Here is a 21,935-nt window from a genome sequence, read left to right on the forward strand (position 1 = left end):
CACTCGCTTACCTTCCGATCCTGTGAATGGCAGATGACGCATATATGCGTGACTCTGCACAGGGCTGCCGCCTCCGGAACGCGATCCTGCGTTAGGCAGTCCGGAGGCGGTTAAGGGGCCAAAAGTAATGGGACAACTGGCTTCTCAGCTGTTCCATGGCCAGGTGTGTGTTTTTCTCTCATTATCCCACTTACAATGAACAGATAAAAGGTCTAGAGTTCATTTCAAGTGTGCTATTTGCATTTGGAATCTGTTGCTGTCAACTCTCAAGATGAGATCCAAAGAGCTGTCACTATCAGTGAAGCAAGACATCATTAGGCTGAAAAAAAAACAAAGCAAACCTATCAGAGAGATAACAAAAACACTATGCGTGGCCAAAACATCTGTTTGGAACATTCTTAAAAAGAAGGAACGCACTGGTGAGCTCAGCAACACCAAAAGACCCGGAGGACCACGGAAAACAACTGTGGTGAATGACCGAAGAATTATTTCCCTGGTGAAGAAAACACCCTTCACAACAGTTGGCCAGATCAAGAACACTCTCCAGGAGGTAGGTCAATGTGTGTCAAAGTCAAAAATCAAGAGAAGACTTCACCAGAATGAATACAGAGGGTTCACCACAAGATGTAAACCATTGGTGAGCCTCAAAAACAGGAAGGCCAGATTAGAGTTTGCCAAATGACATCTAAAAAAGCCTTCACAGTTCTGGAACAACATCCTATGGAGAGATGAGACCAAGATCAACTTGTACCAGTGTGATGGGAAAAGAAGAGTATGGAGAAGGAAAGGAACTGCTCATGATCCTAAGCATACCACCTCATCAGTGAAGCATGGTGGTGGTAGTGTCATGGCATGGGCATGTATGGCTGCCAATGGAACTGGTTCTCTTGTATTTATTGATTATGTGACTACTGTAAAAAGTAGCAAGATGAATTCTTAAGTGTTTCAGGCAATATTATCTGCTCATATTCAGCCAAAGGCTTCAGAACTCATTGGACGGTGCTTAACAGTGCAGATGGACAATAAACCAAAGCAAACTGCAAAAGCAACCAAAGAGTTTTTTAAGGGAAAGAAGTGGAATGTTATGCAATGGCCAAGTCAATCACCTGACCTGAATTCCATTGAGCATGCATTTGACTTGCTGAAGACAAAACTGAAGGGAAAATGCCCCAAGAACAAGCAGGAACTGAAGACAGTTGCAGTAGATGCCTGGCAGAGCATCACCAGGGATGAAACCCAGCGTCTGGTGATGTCTATGTGTTCCAGACTTCAGGCTGTAATTGACTGCAAAGGATTTGCAACCAAGTATTAAAAAGTTTAAGTTTGATTTATGATTATTATTCTGTCCCATTACTTTTGGTCCCTTAACAAGTGGGAGGCACATATGTAAACTGTTGTAATTCCTATACCGTTCACCTGATTTGGGTGTAAATACCCTCAAATTGAAGCTGACAGTCTGCAGTTAAAGCACATCTTGTTAGTTTCATTTCAAATCCATTGTGGTGTGTAAAGAGCCAAAAATATTAGAATTGTGTCGATGTCCCAATATTTATGAACCTGACTGTATGTCATTTCACTAATTTGTCTATTACATTTTCGGGTGAAATTCACCAATTTTTGTCTGTGATATACCACTGTTATACCTAGTAGACAGGTAAAAAAAAAATCATTAATTTGTCTGTTACATATTTGGGTGAAATGAACCAATTTTTTGGTGTGATATACCACTGCTCTACCTTGTAGACAGGTAAAAAAAATGTCACTAATTTGTCTGTTACATATTCGGGTGAAATTCAGCATTTTTTGGGTGTGATATACCCCTGCTTTACCTAGTAGACAGGTTAATAAAATTTCACAAATTTGTCTGTTACATTCTCGGGGGAAATTCACCAATTTTTGGGTGTGATATACCCCTGCTTTACCTAGTAGACAGGTAACAAAAAAAATATTAATTTGTCTGTTACATATTTGGGTGAAATGAACCAATTTTTTGGTGTGATATACCACTGCTCTACCTAGTAGACAGGTAAAAAAATGTCACTAATTTGTCTGTTACATATTCGGGTAAAATTCAGCATTTTTTGGGTGTGATATACCCCTGATTTACCTAGTAGACAGGTAAAAAAATTCACAAATTTGTCTGTTACATTCTCTGGGAAATTCACCAATTTTTTGGTGTGATATACCCCTGCTCTACCTAGTAGACAAATGAAAACATTTAACTAATTTGTCTGTTACATTCTCGGGTGAAATTCACCAATTTTTGGGTGTGATATACCACTGCTCTACCCAGTAGACAAATAAAAACATTTCACTAATTTGTCTGTTACATTCTCGGGTGAAATTCACCAATTTTTTGGTGTGATATACCCCTGCTCTACCTAGTAGACAAAAACATTTCAATAATTTGTCTGTTTCATTCTCAGGTGAAATTCACCAATTTTTAGCTGTAATATACCCCTGCTATACCTAGTAGACAGATATACAAATTTCACTAATTTGTCTGTTACATTCTCGGGTAAAATTCACCAATTTTTGGATGTGATATACCCCTGCTATACCTAGTAGACAGGTAAAAACATTTCACTAATTTGTCTGTTACATTCTTGGGTGACATTTGACCATTTTTGCCGTGATTAAACCCCTGCTCTGCATAGATGACAGGGACATAAATTTCAAAAAATCATCTGTTACATTGTCAGGTGATATTTTACCAATTTTGCCGTATACAAACCCCTGCTCTGCATAGGTGACATAAAATTAAATTGCAAAAATTCTTCTTTAACCGCCTCCGGACCGCCTAACGCAGGATCGCGTTCCGGAGGCGGCAGCTCCAGGCAGAGTCACGCATATATACGCGTCATCTCACAGGAACTGCAGGTAAGCGAGTGGATCTCCAACCTGCCAGCGGCGATCGTTCGCTGGCAGGCTGTAGATGCAATTTTTTAACCCCTAAAAGGTATATTAGACGCTGTTTTGATAACAGCGTCTAATATACCTGCTACCTGGTCCTCTGGTGGTCTCCTTTGCTTGGATCGACCACCAAAGGACACAGGCAGCTCTGTAATAAGTAGCACCAAGCACCACACTACACTACACCCCCCTGTCACTTATTAACCCCTTATTAACCCCTGATCACCCCATATAGACTCCCTGATCACCCCCCTGTCATTGATCACCCCCCTGTCATGTGTTTTGGGGTGTCATTTTACATATACCCATGCTGGGTGAGAGAAATATCTCGGCAAAAGACAACTTTTCCCATTTTTTTATACAAAGTTGGCATTTGACCAAGATATTTATCTCACCCAGCATGGGTATATGTAAAATGACACCCCAAAACACATTCCCCAACTTCTCCTGAGTACGGCGATACCAGATGTGTGACATTTTTTTGCAGCCTAGGTGGGCAAAGGGGCCCACATTCCAAAGAGCACCTTTCGGATTTCACAGGGCATTTTTTACACATTTTGATTTCAAACTACTTCTCACGCATTAGGGCCCTTAAAATGCCAGGGCAGTATAACTACCCCACAAGTGACCCCAAGGTATTTCGTGATGGGCATAGTGAGTTCATGGAAGTTTTTATTTTTTGTCACAAGTTAGTGGAATATGAGACTTTGTAAGGAAAAAACTAAAAAAATTAAATCATCATTATCCGCTAACTTGTGACAAAAAATAAAAAGTTCTATGAACTCACTATGCCCATCAGCGAATACCTTAGGGTGTCTACTTTCCGAAATGGGGTTATTTGTGGGGGTTTTCTACTGACTGGGCATTGTAGAACCTCAGGAAACATGACAGGTGCTCAGAAAGTCAGAGCTGCTTCAAAAAGTGGAAATTCACATTTTTGTACCATAGTTTGTAAACTCTATAACTTTTACCCAAACCATTTTTTTTTACCCAAACATTTTTTTTTATCAAAGACATGTAGAACAATAAATTTTGAGAAAAATTTATATATAGATGTCGTTTAAAAAAAAAAAATTACAACTGAAAGTGAAAAATGTCATTTTTTTGCAAAAATTTTGTTAAATTTTGATTAATAACAAAAAAAGGAAAAATGTCAGCAGCAATAAAATACCACCAAATGAAAGCTCTATTAGTGAGAAGAAAAGGAGGTAAAATTCATTTGGGTGGTAAGTTGCATGACCGAGCAATAAACGGTGAAATTAGTGTAGTGCAGAATTGTAAAAAGTGGTCTGGTCATTAAGGGTGTTTAAGCTAGGGGAGCTGAGGTGGTTAATTGACGCGTGCCACCTCCTTGTAAGCTTTGGCTTCAATAATTTGTCCCACTTTTCCACTCAATCAACTTTTACTTTCATCCATTGACCTCCCTTGGATGTTGTATCCCTTTTTCACGCTCTCTCTCTAGCGTGGAACCCTGATTCGCCACTAACCGTGATCAACATGGCAGGCGCAGAAAAGAACATCGAAAGTTGATAGAGAAGATATCCAATTGGATCGCGAACATCACGGGAACGTGCGACACGGTGGGGCAGTATGTGTGCACACGCCTACACGTACTGACTGATGAGTCTGCCCCCTTCAACTTCTGGGTCTCCAAATTGGGCACATGGCTTGATCTGGCCCTTTACACCTTGGAGGTGCTGGCCTGCCCTGCAGCCAGTGTATTGTCTGAATATGTGTTTAGCACGACTGGAGGGGGTTATCACAAGTTATATTTCCCAATGTTTTGGGGTATAATCTAATTTAAACAAAAAAAAACATTTAAACCAAAAAACTGTGTAGGCCGCTTCCACCTACACCGCCACATCCGCTGCCTCCTCAACCTCCTACTCCACATGGACCTTGTCCTCCTAGAGCAAGATTATTATTTTTCATTTTTACGTATTTTATGTTTTTTAAAGTCATTTCCCTATCCACATTTGTTTGCAGAGCACTTGCCATGCTCTTAACTAGTGTTGAGCGCGAATATTCGAATATCGAATTTTTTTCGCGAATATTTCGAATATAGTGATCTAAATTCGATATTTCGAATATTGTTTTTTTTTTTTTTTTTTTTTATTGTTAGATATTTTTTCTTTCCCCCTTCCCTAAAGTTGTTCTTACCTGTCCTTTGGATTCCTGGCTTCCTGGCTGCTCCAGTCAGTGCCCCTTGCCGCTTCCGACTTCCGTGCTCATGGAGCGTCCCCATCACCATGGGAACGTCTCCATATACTAGAATGTACTGTCGGATTTGAGAATTACGTGAAAAATCGCAATTCGATTATTTCAAGTTATAATAATCGAATTTCGATTTTAACTTAGCACTGCTATATTTAATTCTAGCCTAATATGGAATATAGCAGTGCTAAGTTAAAATCGAAATTTGATTATTATAACTTGAATTAATCGAATTGCGATTTCAACTTGGACCTGGTTTACTATGGTTGGCTTGGTAGAATTAGCGAATATGACAAATGCATTCGTCATATTCCACAAAACGAATATAACGAATGTATTCGTCATATTCCACAAAACGAAGATGACAAAGTATTCTGCATCTTCGTTTTAGCTACCTATTCATCAACTTCGCTAATTCTAGCAATCATATAGGAAAGTTTACTATAGAGACAGCTAAGTTTAATTCGCTATGCGATTATATGACTGCTTTTTAAAAAAAAATAAATAGAATAATTATAATACCTGATAATTATTATAATTATTCTATTTATTAAAAAAAAGCAAAGTAATATAATCGCATAGCGAATTAAACTTAGCTGTCTCTATAGTAAACTTTCCTATATGATTGCTAGAATTAGCGAAGTTGATGAATAGGTAGCTAAAACGAAGATGCAGAATACTTCGTTATCTTCGTTTTGTGGAATATGACGAATACATTCGTTATATTCGTTTTGTGGAATATGACAAATACATTCGTCATATTCGCTACTTCTACCAAGCCAACCATAGTAAACCAGGTCCAAGTTGAAATCGCAATTCGATTAATTCAAGTTATAATAATCGAATTTCGATTTTAACTTAGCACTGCTATATTCCATATTAGGCTAGAATTAAATATAGCAGTGCTAAGTTAAAATCGAAATTCGATTATTATAACTTGAAATAATCGAATTGCGATTTTTCACGTAATTCTCAAATCCGACAGTACATTCTAGTATATGGAGACGTTCCCATGGTGATGGGGACGCTCCATGAGCACGGAAGTCGGCAGAAGCGGCAACGGGCACTGACTGGAGCAGCCAGGAAGCCAGGAATCCAAAGGACAGGTAAGAACAACTTTAGGGAAGTGGGAAAGAAAAAAATATAACAATATAAAAAAAATAAAAAATAATTCAAGTTATAATAATCGAATTTCGATTTTAACTTAGCACTGCTATATTCCATATTAGGCTAGAATTAAATATAGCAGTGCTAAGTTAAAATCGAAATTCGATTATTATAACTTGAATTAATCGCATTGCTATTTCAATAGGAGAGTAGCCTTTAAGTTAAAATCGCAATACGCGATTATTTAAATCGCATATTAATCGCGATAACAAGAATAATGACGAATATTCCATTTCGACTAATATAAAACGAATATTCTATCAACCATTTGCAAATTTCGTCAAAATCGAATATGGCACCTGCCGCTCATCACTACTCTTAACCACATTTTGCTGCCATTTCCAGCCCTCTAGCCCTTTCCATGACATTTTTAGAGCCAATTTAGTGCTCAAAAGTTCAGGTCCCCATTGACTTCAATGGGGTTCGGGTTCTGGGTCAAGTTCGGGTCCCGAACTCAAACTTTTTTGTGAAGTTCGGCCAAACCCATCAAATTCGAACATCCAGGTGTCCGCTCAACTCTAATTCAGAGGCAAAATAAAAAATTACTTACAAGGTTGCAAGGCTACTTTTCCTGTTCACTGCAGCTGTGTGAAGTGGGAGGACAGAAGCTGGTGAATGGTATAATCAGCTCCATAACACTGGAATTGTGCTGGTGGATTGTAGTCACTAGAGCAGTCGCACCAGAGAAGAAAAAATGGGAATATGACTATGCAACTCTGAATCTGATATTCTAACATTATGTAAGGTTACATTAAGAAAATTGTCTTAGGTACCTAGAGTGAGTGCGTGTCCTGCAAAACATTAGCTCAGTAGAACTAATCTTTAATAAATAACATTTAAGAAATTATATTATTAGTGGTAATTTCTATGCATACCTCAGAATACTAATTTTCCCATTTTTAATATGAATGCTTGTGTCTGAATAGAACTGTCTTCATCTGCTTCTGTTTTGCAGCTCTGTATTGCATAAGGCTTCACTCATTTAAGGCACACAAATTTAGCATTACTACGCAAGCTGAGCAGATACAAGGGGACGTATTCTGTAAATGAGACACTGTTTAGAACTTTGATTGAAGAATAGGTGGGTGATTAGCTAAAGGCTTTTTACCTAGTCAGTGGGAGGCGAAACCGATTCAATTACAGCAAGAAATACTGTACAGGATGATAGTTGCCAATGACTGTGCACCTGGCAGTAGAATCTTTTATATGCCTCCCCTATTGCTACACATAATTGCTAACTAGTATTCTTCCAATATAGGTAGATAACACAATATCAAGCTGCTCTCGGGAAAGAATTAACATTTCCAGTCATACAGCAAAATTGTAAAGCACTGGCACAGCATTATAGGGACAGCTCAGCAATATGCGCAGGACATCCCGTTGCCACATGTGTTTCCTCTCATAGCAGGGCTTTCTAATTGGTATTTTTCAGCCGGATAATGCATGCCCACACACACACAGCAAGGTTTTCCCAAAAACATATATCCGTCAGATTACTTTTTTGGCCTACCTGGTTACCATATTCAGCACCAATTGAACATTTATAGGACCAGCTGGGACAGCTGCATTAACCTGTAAGTGTGCAGGATCTACAGGCCTAGCTGTAACTAGAGATGTCCCGAACTATTCACCGGCGAATAGTTCCCGGCAAACATCGCTTGTACGCGTTCGCCGCGGCGGGCGATCATATGCAATGTTCGGTCCGCCCCCTATTTGTCATCATTGTGTAAACTTTGACCCTGTACCTCACAGTCAGCAGACACATTCTAGCCAATCAGCATCATACCCTCCCTCCCAGACCCTCCCACCTCCTGGACAGCATCCATTTTAGATTCATTCAGAATCTGCAGTGTCACAAATTTGACTAAGTTGTAATCGCAATGCGATTAATACAGGTTATATTAATCGCATTGCGAATTCAACTTAGAGCTGGGTTCCTAATGGTTGGCGTTGCTATGGCTGGTGTCACCCGGTGTGGTAGAAAATGGTGTCACCCCTGCCCCCTTCCCCCCGAAGCCATAATAAAGAGATAAAGAGAAAAAATAAGAAGTCACTAAGTCTGCTCCAATCAGATATGTGGGTCTATATTTATGAGGGCCCTCCTGAGCAAAGATTAGTAAATGTGGCCCACAGTTCAACCCGACCCCTTAGGTCTCTTGGCCTGGGGCCGTCTCTATAATAATCCACCAGTAATTTATGAATGGGGTTAGGTTATTAACTTATTATTATTGGGGTATTATTAAAATAATTTGGTCTATAAAGTCAGAGCTGCTCTACCTACCTCCTCCTTCTGGCACCAGAGACTCCTGCAGGGCAGCTGCCACGGCGCCCCACCACTCACCAGGCTGCAGTGAGTCACACCCCCGTCCCCCTTTACCACGTGACGGCGCGACGTGCTTGCTTGCGAAGTTTAGAAGTTGAACTTGTGAGTGAGAACTCCTGTGCCGGCGGGCCGCAGGTGACACCCCATCAGACTGGTGTCACCCGGTGCGGCCGGTACCCACCGCACCCCCCTCGCAACGCCACTGGATCTAAGTTGTAATCGAAATGCGATTAATACAGGTTATATTAATCGCATTGCGATTACAACTTAGAGCTGGGTTCCTAATGGTTGTATTGCTAGAATATAATGAAGATTGAGAATATAGTGCTATATTCGTTATATTCGTCAATTCTAGCAATACAACTATTAGGAACTCAGATCTAAGTTGTAATCGCAATGCGATTAATACAGGTTATATTAATCGCATTGCGAATTTAACATAGATCTGAGTTCCTAATGGTTGTATTGCTAGAATTGACGAATATAGCACTATATTCTCAATCTTCATTATATTCTAGCAATACAACCATTAGGAACTCAGATCTAAGTTGTAATCGCAATGCGATTAATACAGGTTATATTAATCACATTGCGAATTTTACTTACCACACTCTGCGTCAACTACGTAATTTTCCATGGCAGTTTTGCCATGGATCCCCCTCCGGCATGCCACAGTCCAGGTGTTAGTCCCCTTGAAAAAACATTTCCATGACTATTGTGGCCAGAAAGAGATCCCTGTGGGTTTTAAAATTCGCCTGTCTATTGAAGTCTATGGTGGTTCGCCCGTTCGCGAATATTTGCGGAAATTCGCGTTCGCCGTTCGTGAGCGGAAAATTTTATGTTTGCGACATCTCTAGCTGTAACACCAGTGGTTATATGTGCCGCAGGATACCATACAGAACCTGTATGTCTCCATGTCCAACCGTATATCATCTTATATCCAGGATACAGGCCACCCAACAAGAGACTAGAGTCTCCATTCTAGTTCAGCTATGTATGCCTTATACACAGGTACCCACAATTATACACAATGGGGGAGATTTATGAAGACTGGTGCTGTTATACGCTAGTCTTGATCCCCTGTGCGCCAGAGTGGGATATGCCTAATTTATTAAGCGGCAGATACCTCTTAATAAATTAGGCGCATCAATCGCCCTGTCAAGTGCCTGAAACTCTATATCTATGCCAGCTAGACTTAAAAGGAGTCTGTCAAAGTTTCACCTTTTTAACCCTTCCCATAGCTTTCTAGCAGCCTTACAGTTAATAAAAACATTACCTTTATGAGCAATCCTGGACTTATAAAACCGGCAAAAAACAACTTAGTAGCATATGCAAATGAGGGCTCGCAAGTGCCCAGGGGCGGCGTTACCCTCGTAGGTGCCCAGCTAGCTCAGCCTTATTGTCGCTTCCCCCCCGCCCATTCTTTCCCTCTGACCGCCCATCTACTTACTTCTTGTTTTGCCGTCGGCTGGCGCATGCGCACTGCGATGCCCATTCCTTGTACGGCATCACAGTAATTAATGCGCATGCTAGCTGGGCACCTACGAGGGTAACACCGCCCCTGGGCACTTGCGAGCCCTCATTTGCATATGCTACTAAGTTGTTTTTTGCCGTTTTTTTTGCAAGTCCAGGATTGCTCATAAAGGTAACGTTTTTATTAACTGTAAGGCTGCTAGATAGCTATGGGAAAGGTTAAAAAGGTGAAACGTTGATGACAGACTCCCTTTAAGCTGTAACTTATGCCAATTTCTGGCTTAAAGGGAATGTGCCATCAAAAAATGACCTATTATTTAAATGAAGTTTTTAGGTTTTTCATATTTTTGAAGAATTTTTGGTGTTTTTTTTTACTTTTCTAGGAATATATCTATATTTAAACAAAAAACATAAATGTCTGCAGTTTTCACACTGACCACTAAGCCTCATGATAGGCGCCACTTTTTGGTCTGTACAGATCACTTTACTACAGTTACCTGTTTATCTATTCACATAAGTGATATCATTACAGGCAGAATTATGCTTATATTACGCAGGCCGATTGAGCAAGTGATTGCCTTGAAGGAAGAGTTCCCTCCAGGCAATCGTTTGATATTACATGCAGCAGTGTCCTCCGGAGCATTGTGAAAAGCGATCACTATGCCATCGCTCGTCCCCATACTGTCTAGTGGTGTTTCGGCGGCAGATCATTATTAGACAGCACGCTCTGCCACCGGCAAGCGCTGATTTTTAAGCATGCAGAACTGCCCGATGAATCAATGTTTGTTCATCGGGCATTCGGCAGCAGTATTACACTGCAAAATGATGCGAACGCTTGTTAGCGATTATCGGATGAAAAATCGGCCAGTGTAATACAGCCTTAAGAATAACAGATAAGACAAGATCCACCATTCACATTAGGTGATTTTCAGGGCTTTTCTGTTCTTTCCTTGTACAATGACCTCTGCACAGGTCACAGAGCATGTCTAGAGAACTCTCCCATAGAAGTCAGTGAGGTCCTCACATGATCATTGTGTTTAGGGACCCTGGGGCTGCCGAAAAGCTATTTTCTTTCTAAATGCTGGTGAGAACAGCTCAGACAAGATGGCCGCCCCCATAATAATGTTCAGGAAATAGAATACAGCAATCTGTAATTAGAAAATAAAAATACATTAGAAAAAAAGAATATTGCTATTGCTGATTTTAATTAGCAGATTAATTTTTTGGTGATACATTTCTTCCCCCCCCCCCCCCCCCTTAAGTTATAATAAATCTAGCTGACTGTGTAAAGCCATGCCCCAGGAATGCAGGGTGGTCGTAACCATGGAAACAATCAATTTATAATGTGATGGAAAAAATGAATAAAGCCAGCAAAGGAAGCAATATGGACAATCACAATACATTAGTATGTGGCTTATATTAACTTTCTCTACATAATAAATGCTATTTTTTGAAGTGAGACAACCCCTTTAGGCCCCACCCCTGTTATTGCCACTTTAAAAAAGTGTTGAGAAGCTTAAAAAGTCACAAATTATGGCACAGATATTGTATGCACCATAATTTGTGACTTTTTCCGTCACAATAGTGGCATAGAGCTGTTAGGTGAACTAAAGTAGCAGATTGAGCTTGTATGTGATTTATCATATGTAAAGAGAATAAGGTCACCATGTTAATTTTTACAAACCAATTTGAAAGGATAAGGTGCTCAAAGATACTATGTACTGTAAGTAGGGATTGACACTTGGTCATGGTGAAATGGGCAGATGTTATCCTTCCTACTGGCTTTCATGTATAGGCGCTCAATGTCAACAAATGAACACAGGTAAAATGAGACAAGAAAAATATGTTATTTAAAAGGTACTCTCCTCCAGCAGGAAAATAAAGATGGTATTCTCTCATCAAAAATATATTTCAAGGTATATTTCCTTGTATCAAACATATTAGATTATTATAACTGATTGTGATAAATTTTCAAGTACACTAACTGGGTTATGGTAACATATCAAGTTCTCATAAATGTGCAAAGATGAAACCCTAAAGAGCTCAATGACAGACCTAATAAAATAAATTGTTAATTAGATTTGTTTAGTAAACTATTGCTTTTTTAGTTTTTCCACAGTGTATTTCCTGAAAATCTCAACTGGACACCACTGCTTAATCATCTCACCTCTTGCAACACACTCTTCGTTGTTTTGGAGTTTCACATTTTGGAGTTTCAAAAGGGACCCCATAAGCCACAGTTATTTTAGTTGGAAGCCACAGATTTAGAGATTTTGAAAACTGATCTTATCAATTTGGAATTCATCCCACATTTAAAAAAAAATAATCAGATTTCTAATGAACCCAACTTTCTTGTAATTTATTTTGAAGGAATCAGAGAGAGACATACATAAAGCACAACTAAAAAGAGAGATAAAAAGGGAATGGAGTGCCTCATCCGTTATGCTTTTCTGAATGAAACATGCAAGACAGTTCCAAAAGCAATAGTGTCTCACTGAAAATTGTCCCAGTTAGCTAAGTGGCTTTTTTTGCGTTCTCAGTGGTACACTTTATTTTTATGGAAACCACCTAGTATTCTAAGAAAAATATATGCAAAATAGCATATCTAACTTCTGCAGGAATCAGGGGTTTATTCTGCTTCAGTTGGCTTCAAGCGGATGTTATGCAAATCTCCTTTATTGAAGGTGATCACCAAAATAATGCATTTCGGGGATACCTAGGGCCCCCTTTATCAGGTTACACTTGCTGGCTACACTTGCTTCTACAGGAATCAGGGAGGCTTAGTGTTTTTTTTCTTTTAGCAAGAAAAGCTTATTTGCATACCTTTTGGTTTCGGGAAAAGATATTCAAGAGTACACCCAAAGTCACTCAGCTAAACAGGGAAATTTTCCCTTGAGACACAGTTTTCTTTTTATTCTGGATGGAGAAGTGTTTTGCATGTCTCATTCAGGCATGCACTATGACCTTACAGTGTGTGACATTCGGTCACAGTACAGAGCAGACCAGAAGAAGACCAGGGAGCTGTGAGTCCAGGATCTACAGAATGTCAGTGACGTCTGGAGCAAGTGAGGTAAGTTATTTTTCTAATGTCTGATCTGAGGTCTGATGGGGGTCTGATCTGAGGTCTGATGGGGGTCTGATCTGAGGCTGATGGGGGTCTGATCTGAGGTTGATGAGGGTCTGATCAGAGACTGAAAAATATGGTATATCTATTGTAAGGCCACATCTTGAAAATGGCAACCAGTTTTTGGCTTATCATGCAAAAAATGTCTAAGGACATTACAGAGGACATTTATTACATGTGGAGGAATGGCGATTTAGACAATAATACAGGAAAAGTTTTTTTATAGTTAGAGTAGTCAAACTATGGAATGCCCAAGTCCAAGAGTTAGTAATGGCAGATACTATGTTAGCCTTTGAAAAGGGGCTAGATGCTTTACTGGTAGTAAATGGCATTAAAGGTTATAATTGATCTACTAATTTAATAATGGCTGTATTTTTCGGACAATAAGACATGCGTAACTACACGAAACACCAAGGTTTTAGACAACAACAAAATGTAAAAAAAATATTTCACACTAGCTCAGCATAAACATGCTCCCTTTATTCTATGACTTAGTACAATTATGGCAGTACCAAATACACACATATACGTTTTTTTTTACCACATACATTGCACATACATTTTCTTACCTCATACATTACATTGACATAACTCTGTTTGGATTTATGGTACAGAGGACATTTTATTTTTATTTATTTTAAACAAATGTAATTAAAAACTATAGCTTGTCAGTGATAGTAAAGGTGTCTTCTGATTGTCAGACATATTTTGCATCTGTCATAAATATTTTAGATATTCCTCTCTAGTAATTATCAATATCACTATCAATATCATTATTACTGCAGTGTGAAACAAGTATCACTAGAGAAGCGGTTGGTATATTTTCCACTAAAGAAAGATTATGAATGTTAAGGATAGGAACAGTATAAAGTATAAATTTTATAGATATTTGTGTATTTGCGGTACAAATGTTTGGTACAACATATTTTCTGCTGTGATCCAGACTCTTGGTTGTGGCACCAATAAATGTTCTAATTGCAGTGGGGTGATTAGATAAGCAAGCTCTTATCTTTTCATTAGTTTATGGAGAAAAAAGGCCCACAAGATGTGTCAATCAAAGAACAAGTATGCTCTCTGATTGATAGGAGGGTTGATAACATTCACAGAAGTCCATTTTCCCTACCCATTGAGTTTACAGTTACACAGAGAAGGAAGTATCTGTGTCTTCCAAATCTGTTTGTAGCCTATCAGCAAATCCTCCACTGCCCTCTCTCTCCTTTTCCATGCTAGCTGAGATGAGAGCTGACTGAAGGGGAATAGGGAGCTATTTCAACCTGCTCTATCTCAGACTCTATAGAAGCTAGAGATGTTAGCCAGGTCTTGGTTTAAAGGATACACATAACCTTTGAAGTCTTTTTTTATTGTTATTGAAGTTTACTTATCTTAACCTAAAAATCATTTTTCCAGCTGGTCTTTATTTAAAGTTTTCAACAGTTTCAACCTTAAGTCTTTAATAACTGTTTCAGTTAGAATATATTATTTCTTATTTAATCAGCTCCTAAAATAATTTCATAATTATCATTAATTTTTTATAATATGCCTCATTTAATTGTGTTCATGCCTACATAGTTTCAGCTTGCTGTTAGTTTAATCCATCAATGGATGCAGTGAAAGCTTAGAAGGGTCATGAATCTCTCTCTACCTTACAGAAATATAGTCACAGCTTCTAAGACAGATAAGTTTAATTAAATACACTGAAAAAAAATATAAACGCAACACTTTCGATTTTGCTCCCATTTTGCATGAGCTGAACTTAAAGATCTGAAACATTTTAAATATACACAAAATACCCATTACTCTCAAATATTGTTCACAAATCTGTCTAAATCTGTGTTACTGAGCACTTCTCCTTTGCTGAGATAATCCATCCCACCTCACAGGTGTGGCATATCAAGGTGCTAATTAGACAGCATGAATATTGCACAGGTGTGACTTTGACTGCTCACAATAAAAGTCCACTCTAAAATGTGCAGTTTGATCACACAGCACAATGCCACAGATGTTGCAACATTTGAGGGAGCGTACTATTGGCATGCTGACTGCAGGAATGTCTACCAGAGCTGTAGCCCATGCAATGAATGTTAATTTCTCTACCATAAGCTGTCTCCAAAGGTGCTTAAAATTTTTGGGCAGTACATCCAACCAGCCTCACAACCGCAGACCACTTGTAACCACACCAGCCCAGGACCTCCACATTCAGCATGTTCACCTCCATGATCGTCTGAGACCAGCCACCCGGAAAGCTGCAGCAACCATCGTTTTGCATAACCAAATAATTTCTCCACAAACTGTCAGAAACTATCTCAGGGAAGCTCATCTGCATGCTAGGCGTCCTCATCAGAGTCTGAACCTGACTGCAGTTTGTCGTCATAACTGACTTGAGTGGGAAAATGCTTACATTCTATGGCATCTGGCATGTTGGAGAGGCGTTCTGGTCATGGATGAGTCCCGGTTGTCACTGTTCAGGGCAGATGGCGTGTGTGGCATCGTGTGAGTGAGCGGTTTGCTGACGTCAACGTTGTGGATCGAGTGGCCCATGGTGGCGGTGGGGTTATGATATGGGCAGGCGTATGCTATGGACAACGAACACAGGTGCATTTTATTGATGGCATTTTGAATGCACAGAGATACTGTGACGAGATCCTGAAGCCCATTGTTGTGCCATTCATCCACGACCATCACCTCATGTTGCAGCATGATAATGCACGGCCCCATATTGCAAGGATCTGTACACAATTCCTGGAAGCTGAAAACATCCCAGTTCTTGCATGGCCAGCATACTCACCGGACATGTCACCCATTGAGCATGTCTGGGATGCTCTGGATCAGCGCATATGACAGCGTGTTCCAGTTCCTGCCAATATTCTGCAACTTCGCACAGCTATTGAAGAGGAGTGGACCAACATTCCACAGGCCACAATCAACAACCAGCTCAACTCTATGTGACAGAGATGTGTTGCACTTGCTGAGGCAAAAGGTGGCCACACCAGATACTGACTGGTTTTCAGACCCACCCCCCCAGTAAGGCAAAACTGTGCACATTTCAGAGTGGCCTTTTATTGTGGGCAGTCTAAGGAACACCTGTGCAATATTCATGCTGTCTAATCAACACCTTGATATGCCACACCTGTGAGGTGGGATGGATTATCTCGGCAAAGGAGAAGTGCTCACTAACACAGATCTAAACGGATTAGAGAGTAATGGGTCCTTTTTGTATGTAGAAAATGTTTCAGATCTTTGAGTTCAGCTCATGCAAAATGGGAGCAAAACCAAAAGTGTTGCACTTATATTTTGGTTCAGTGTATAATCACTATGGAAGGGCTTTCCCAAGATCAATGTAAAAAATGTAAATCTTACATCATATTGTATATGCCAGTCTCTTTCTAACAAAGGTACAACCAGCCCTTTAACCCTCATGGATCCAGAGATCTCCCCATTAATTGCTTCAATTGTTCTGATAGATATATTTTCAGAGGACGTACCCTGTCTTCTGCAGCTAGTGGTAGTTGAAGGGTAGAAATGAGCATGTGCTTCCATCTCAGTGAGCAGGACAGAGAAATTAGAGCAGACAGCAGGTGGTGCTATGCATATAGATTTAATTGAATAACTAGGTAGCTGCAATTGCAAATGCATACAGATCCAGGTTATGGTTTGAAAACTGTAGAATATTATTTGTGGGAAAACTCCTTTAACCTCCTAGTGACGAATGACGTATTATGTATGTCATGATGTGGTGTTTGTTACCGCATCATGATGTGCACAGAGCTGTCCAGGCACCCGTCAGTGGACCAATCACAGCGGTCCCTGTTTCCCGATCACTGTGATTGGTCACTGAGATATAAGTGACCAATCGCAGCTTACCCTGCTTGCCGGCAGGCAATAATCATCCAGCACAGCTCCGATCTCATTGTGACAATTACACTTCAGGAGATTGGAGCTGCTCTGCCCTGGTCTCTAATCAGAGTGCCCCCAAGCAAGTAAACACCCCAACTACAGAAACAGTTTTTTTAATTATATGAAATAGTGTATTATAGCTAGCCAGGTAGCTTGAAATATTTGAGGTTAGTGTTAGGCATTTATGAAAAAAAAAATATATAATTATATGATTAAAAAATATATATACATATAAAAATTACTGGTAATTAGATAGTTTTAGTTCACCAGAGTACTGGCAGTTAGCTAGAAATAGTTTAGACATTTGAAAAAAAAAAAGAAAATGAAAAATTTACAAAAATAATATACACTGCTCAAAAAAATAAAGGGAACACAAAAATAACACATCCTAGATCTGAATTAATTAAATATTCTTCTGAAATAGTTTGTTCTTTACATAGTTGAATGTGCTGACAACAAAATCACACAAAAATAAAAAAATGGAAATCAAATTTTTCAACCCATGGAGGTCTGGATTTGGAGTCACCCTCAAAATTAAAGTGGAAAAACACACTACAGGCTGATCCAACTTTGATGTAATGTCCTTAAAACAAGTCAAAATGAGGCTCAGTAGTGTGTGTGGCCTCCACATGCCTGTATGACCTCCCTACAATGCCTGTGCATGCTCCTGATGAGGTGGCGGACGGTCTCCTGAGGGATCTCCTCCCAGACCTGGACTAAAGCATCTGCCAACTCCTGGACAGTCTGTGGTGCAACGTGATGTTGGTGGACAGAGCGAGACAGGATGTCCCAGATGTGCTCAATTGGATTCAGGTCTGGGGAACGGGCGGGCCAGTCCATAGCATCAATGCCTTTGTCTTGCAGGAACTGCTGACACACTCCAGCCACATGAGGTCTAGCATTGTCTTGCATTAGGAGGAACCCAGGGCCAACCGCACCAGCATATGGTCTCACAAGGGGTCTGAGGATCTCATCTCGGTACCTAATGGCAGTCAGGCTACCTCTGGCGAGCACATGGAGGGCTGTGCGGCCCTCCAAAGAAATGCCACCCCACACCATTACTGACCCAATGCCAAACCGGTCATGCTGGAGGATATTGCAGGCAGCAGAACGTTCTCCACGGCGTCTCCAGACTCTGTCACGTCTGTCACATGTGCTCAGTGTGAACCTGCTTTCATCTGTGAAGAGCACAGGGCGCCAGTGGCGAATTTGCCAATCTTGGTGTTCTCTGGCAAATGCCAAACGTCCTGCATGGTGTTGGGCTGTAAGCACAACCCCCACCTGTGGACGTCGGGCCCTCATATCACCCTCATGGAGTCTGTTTCTGACCGTTTGAGCAGACACATGCACATTTGTGGCCTGCTGGAGGTCATTTTGCAGGGCTCTGGCAGTGCTCCTCCTGTTCCTCCTTGCACAAAGGCGGAGGTAGCGGTCCTGCTGCTGGGTTGTAGCCCTCCTACAGCCTCCTCCACGTCTCCTGATGTACTGGCCTTCCTCCTGGTAGCTCCTTCATGCTCTGGACACTACGCTGACAGACACAGCAAACCTTCTTGCCACAGCTCGCATTGATGTGCCATCCTGGATAAGCTGCACTACCTGAGCCACTTGTGTGGGTTGTAGACTCCGTCTCATGCTACCACTAGAGTGAAAGCACCGCCAGCATTCAAAAGTGACCAAAACATCAGCTAGGAAGCATAGGAACTGAGAAGTGGTCTGTGGTTACCACCTGCAGAACCACTCCTTTATATCGGTGTCTTGCTAATTGCCTATAATTTCCACCTGTTGTCTATCCCATTTGCACAACAGCATGTGAAATTGATTGTCACTCAGTGTTGCTTCCTAAGTGGACAGTTTGATTTCACAGAAGTGTGATTGACTTGGAGTTACATTGTGTTGTTTAACTGTTCCCTTTATTTTTTTAAGCAGTGTATATTAAATTACTGGTAATTAGCCATAGTTAGTTATCCTGAGTACAGGCAGTTAGATAGAAATAGTGTTAGGGTTAGCGGTTTAAAAAAAAATAAAAATTAAAATATATATATATATATATATATATATAAAAGTTGTAGTTTGCATCATATAAAATAGCTGAGCGTATGTATACTAAAGAGGAGGCATACACATTTATCTGTTATGATACAGAAAGTGCAAGCGAGACAGAAGAGTTTCAAATTTGTCATCATCCGCTAACACTAGTGATGACGAGCCACAACAAAGTCACAGATGAGACTCTTTGCCTGGCACTAGCGCCATTGACCCTGAATGGATGTCCACAGAGTCATATACTCCGTCTGTTCCAGAATTTAATTCTGTCACAGGCATTCGTTATGATGTTATGGGGTTTAGGTATCACGGATGATGTTGCAGATAGCTGGAAAAATCATAGGAAAAAATGCGTATAGCAGCACAACGAAAAATTTAAGTCTTATCTTGTGGTGGTGCCAGCCGTGTTGGGAGCCAGTCAGAAGTTCCCCCTTGGATGCGTCATATAGAAGAAACCGCAGCACTCTCCTGTCTTCAATTCAGTGGAATTTATTTAACCAGCAAAATAAAATGCGACGTTTCGACCGTAAAGGTCTTTCTCAAGCAACATGTTGAAGACAGCAGAGTGCTGCGGTTTCTTCTATATGACGCAGATAGCTGGAAGTTATGGATAAACATCCGACTGGCTTGATCCCAAACTAAGGAGCATAAAGGTGACCCCTGTAAAACCCTAAGATCTCACCCTGACTGCTAAGCACATACAAGGGTCTCAGAGGTAGACAATTGCATGCCCTCGTACCTACACTGTGTGACACCTGAAAACCCTATAATAGTGAGGGGACACGACCACCGGCTCCCTGCACTTAATACGGAGGGAGTCAGGGTCACCTAGAATCAAGCCAGCAAGGAAACACAATACATGAAAGGACTTATCTGAACAAGCAGTAACAGAAGTCTCCTGCAGTGAACACTTCAATCCAGGAAGTAGTATAAACCGCAAAGTGAGGCAGTATGGGAGGGAATATAAAGGGAGGCAATTAGTGTAAATAGGTGACAGCTGGGAGAAGGAAAGGAGATGACAAAGTGAAACCAAAACAAAGAACATCATGCAAGAGGTACAGAAGAACGTCTGCCAGACCTTCTCAGAGAGCTGGCGGTGACATTAGGGGCGTCGAATTTTTTTAAATCTTCTTATCAGAAGAACTGCTAAATTTGATGTTTAAGCAGACCAATTTATACACTGCTCAATTCATTGCTAGTCACCCCACCTCATATTACGTCAAGAATGGCGTATGGTGCCCTGTTGTTGTGGCGGACATTTTAACATTTTGGGGCCTCCTTCTATTTATGGGTCTCATAAAAAACGCACTATGAGATCTTATTGGTCATCTGATGTGTGGTACGATACCCCCATGTACAGGGAAGTAATGACAAGACAGCGATTTGAGACAATCCTGCAATTTCTTCATTTCGCTGACAACACACAGTGCCCCCCCCCCCACGTAATGACCCCAGCCATGACAGGCTTTATAAAATTAGGTCCCTTATAAATAATTTAAATGAAAAATTTTAAGAGGCCTACACCCCAGAGAAAAATATTGCCGTGAACGAGTCACTTTAAAGGCAGGCTTCAATTTCACCAATATTTGCCAAAGAGGAGGGCACGATTTGGGCTAAAAATTTATAAGATCTGTGAGAGTGGATCTGGCTACACCTATAAATTTTGAGTATATGAAGGCAAAGATACACAATTTTGCCCTCCTGAATGCTCCCTTTCCCTCAATGTGGCAGGTAAAATAGTGTGGGATCTTTTGCACCATCTTTTAGATAAGGGGTACCACTTGTATGTCGAAAATTATTACACCAGCGTATCCCTTTTCAGGTGCCTTTCAGTCAGAAAGACAGTGGCATGTGGCACCATACGCCACAATGAAAGAGGCCTCAACAAGCCATTTGTGAACCAAAAATTTTACTCTGGGGAAATAAAGGGCCTTTGCAATAGGAACATCTGACTTGTAAAATATTGAGACAAAAAAGATGTCCTCATAATGACATCTATACATCCAGACAGTAACAGCCCTGTTCCTGTGCGCGGCACAAATACCGCTGTCTGTAAGCCTGTCTGCATACAGGATTACAATAAATATACGAGTGGGGTGGACCTTGCAAACCAAATGCTGCAGCCCTATAGCGCGTTCAAGAAATCCTGCATTTGGTATAAGAAACTTGCAGCCCACCTTATGCAAATAGCCCTGTATAATTCTTTGTCATGTTCCAAAAAGCAGGGAACCAAGGAACATGTCTTGATTTTCAAGAACAAATCATAAAAAAATTTATATTTAGAGAGCAGTGCCTGGAAAGCAGTGGGATAGCGTCATCTAGTCACGCCAGCAAAATTATTCCAGGGCAACATTTCCCATTAGAGGTGCCCCCTACTGCGAAAAAAAAAGCAGAGCCCAAAGGAGATGTAGGGTCTGTTATAAGAATGGGATACGGCGGGATACCATATATCAATGTGACACCTGTCCAGAAAAGCCTGGACTTTGCATTAAGCAGTGTTTCCGCATTTACCATACTTCCCTAGATTATTAATTTAATCAATTTGCTTTTTTTTTTTTTACTTCTTTTATGCACTTCTTTTATGCATTTGTAATTTATTATGCAATCCACAGTTTTTTAACACTCCACATTTCATTATATTTTTAGCCAATTATAATTTGGAAAATTAAACAAACATTCTATTTATACCCCTAGATGAATACCGTAAAAAATAAAAGTCTCACTACACCCGTAGAAAAATACTTTAGGGGGTGTAGTTTCCAAAATGGGGTCACATTTTGGGGT

The sequence above is a fragment of the Bufo bufo genome, chromosome 1 (genome assembly GCF_905171765.1).
Source record: "Bufo bufo chromosome 1, aBufBuf1.1, whole genome shotgun sequence".
Lineage (NCBI taxonomy): Eukaryota > Metazoa > Chordata > Amphibia > Anura > Bufonidae > Bufo > Bufo bufo.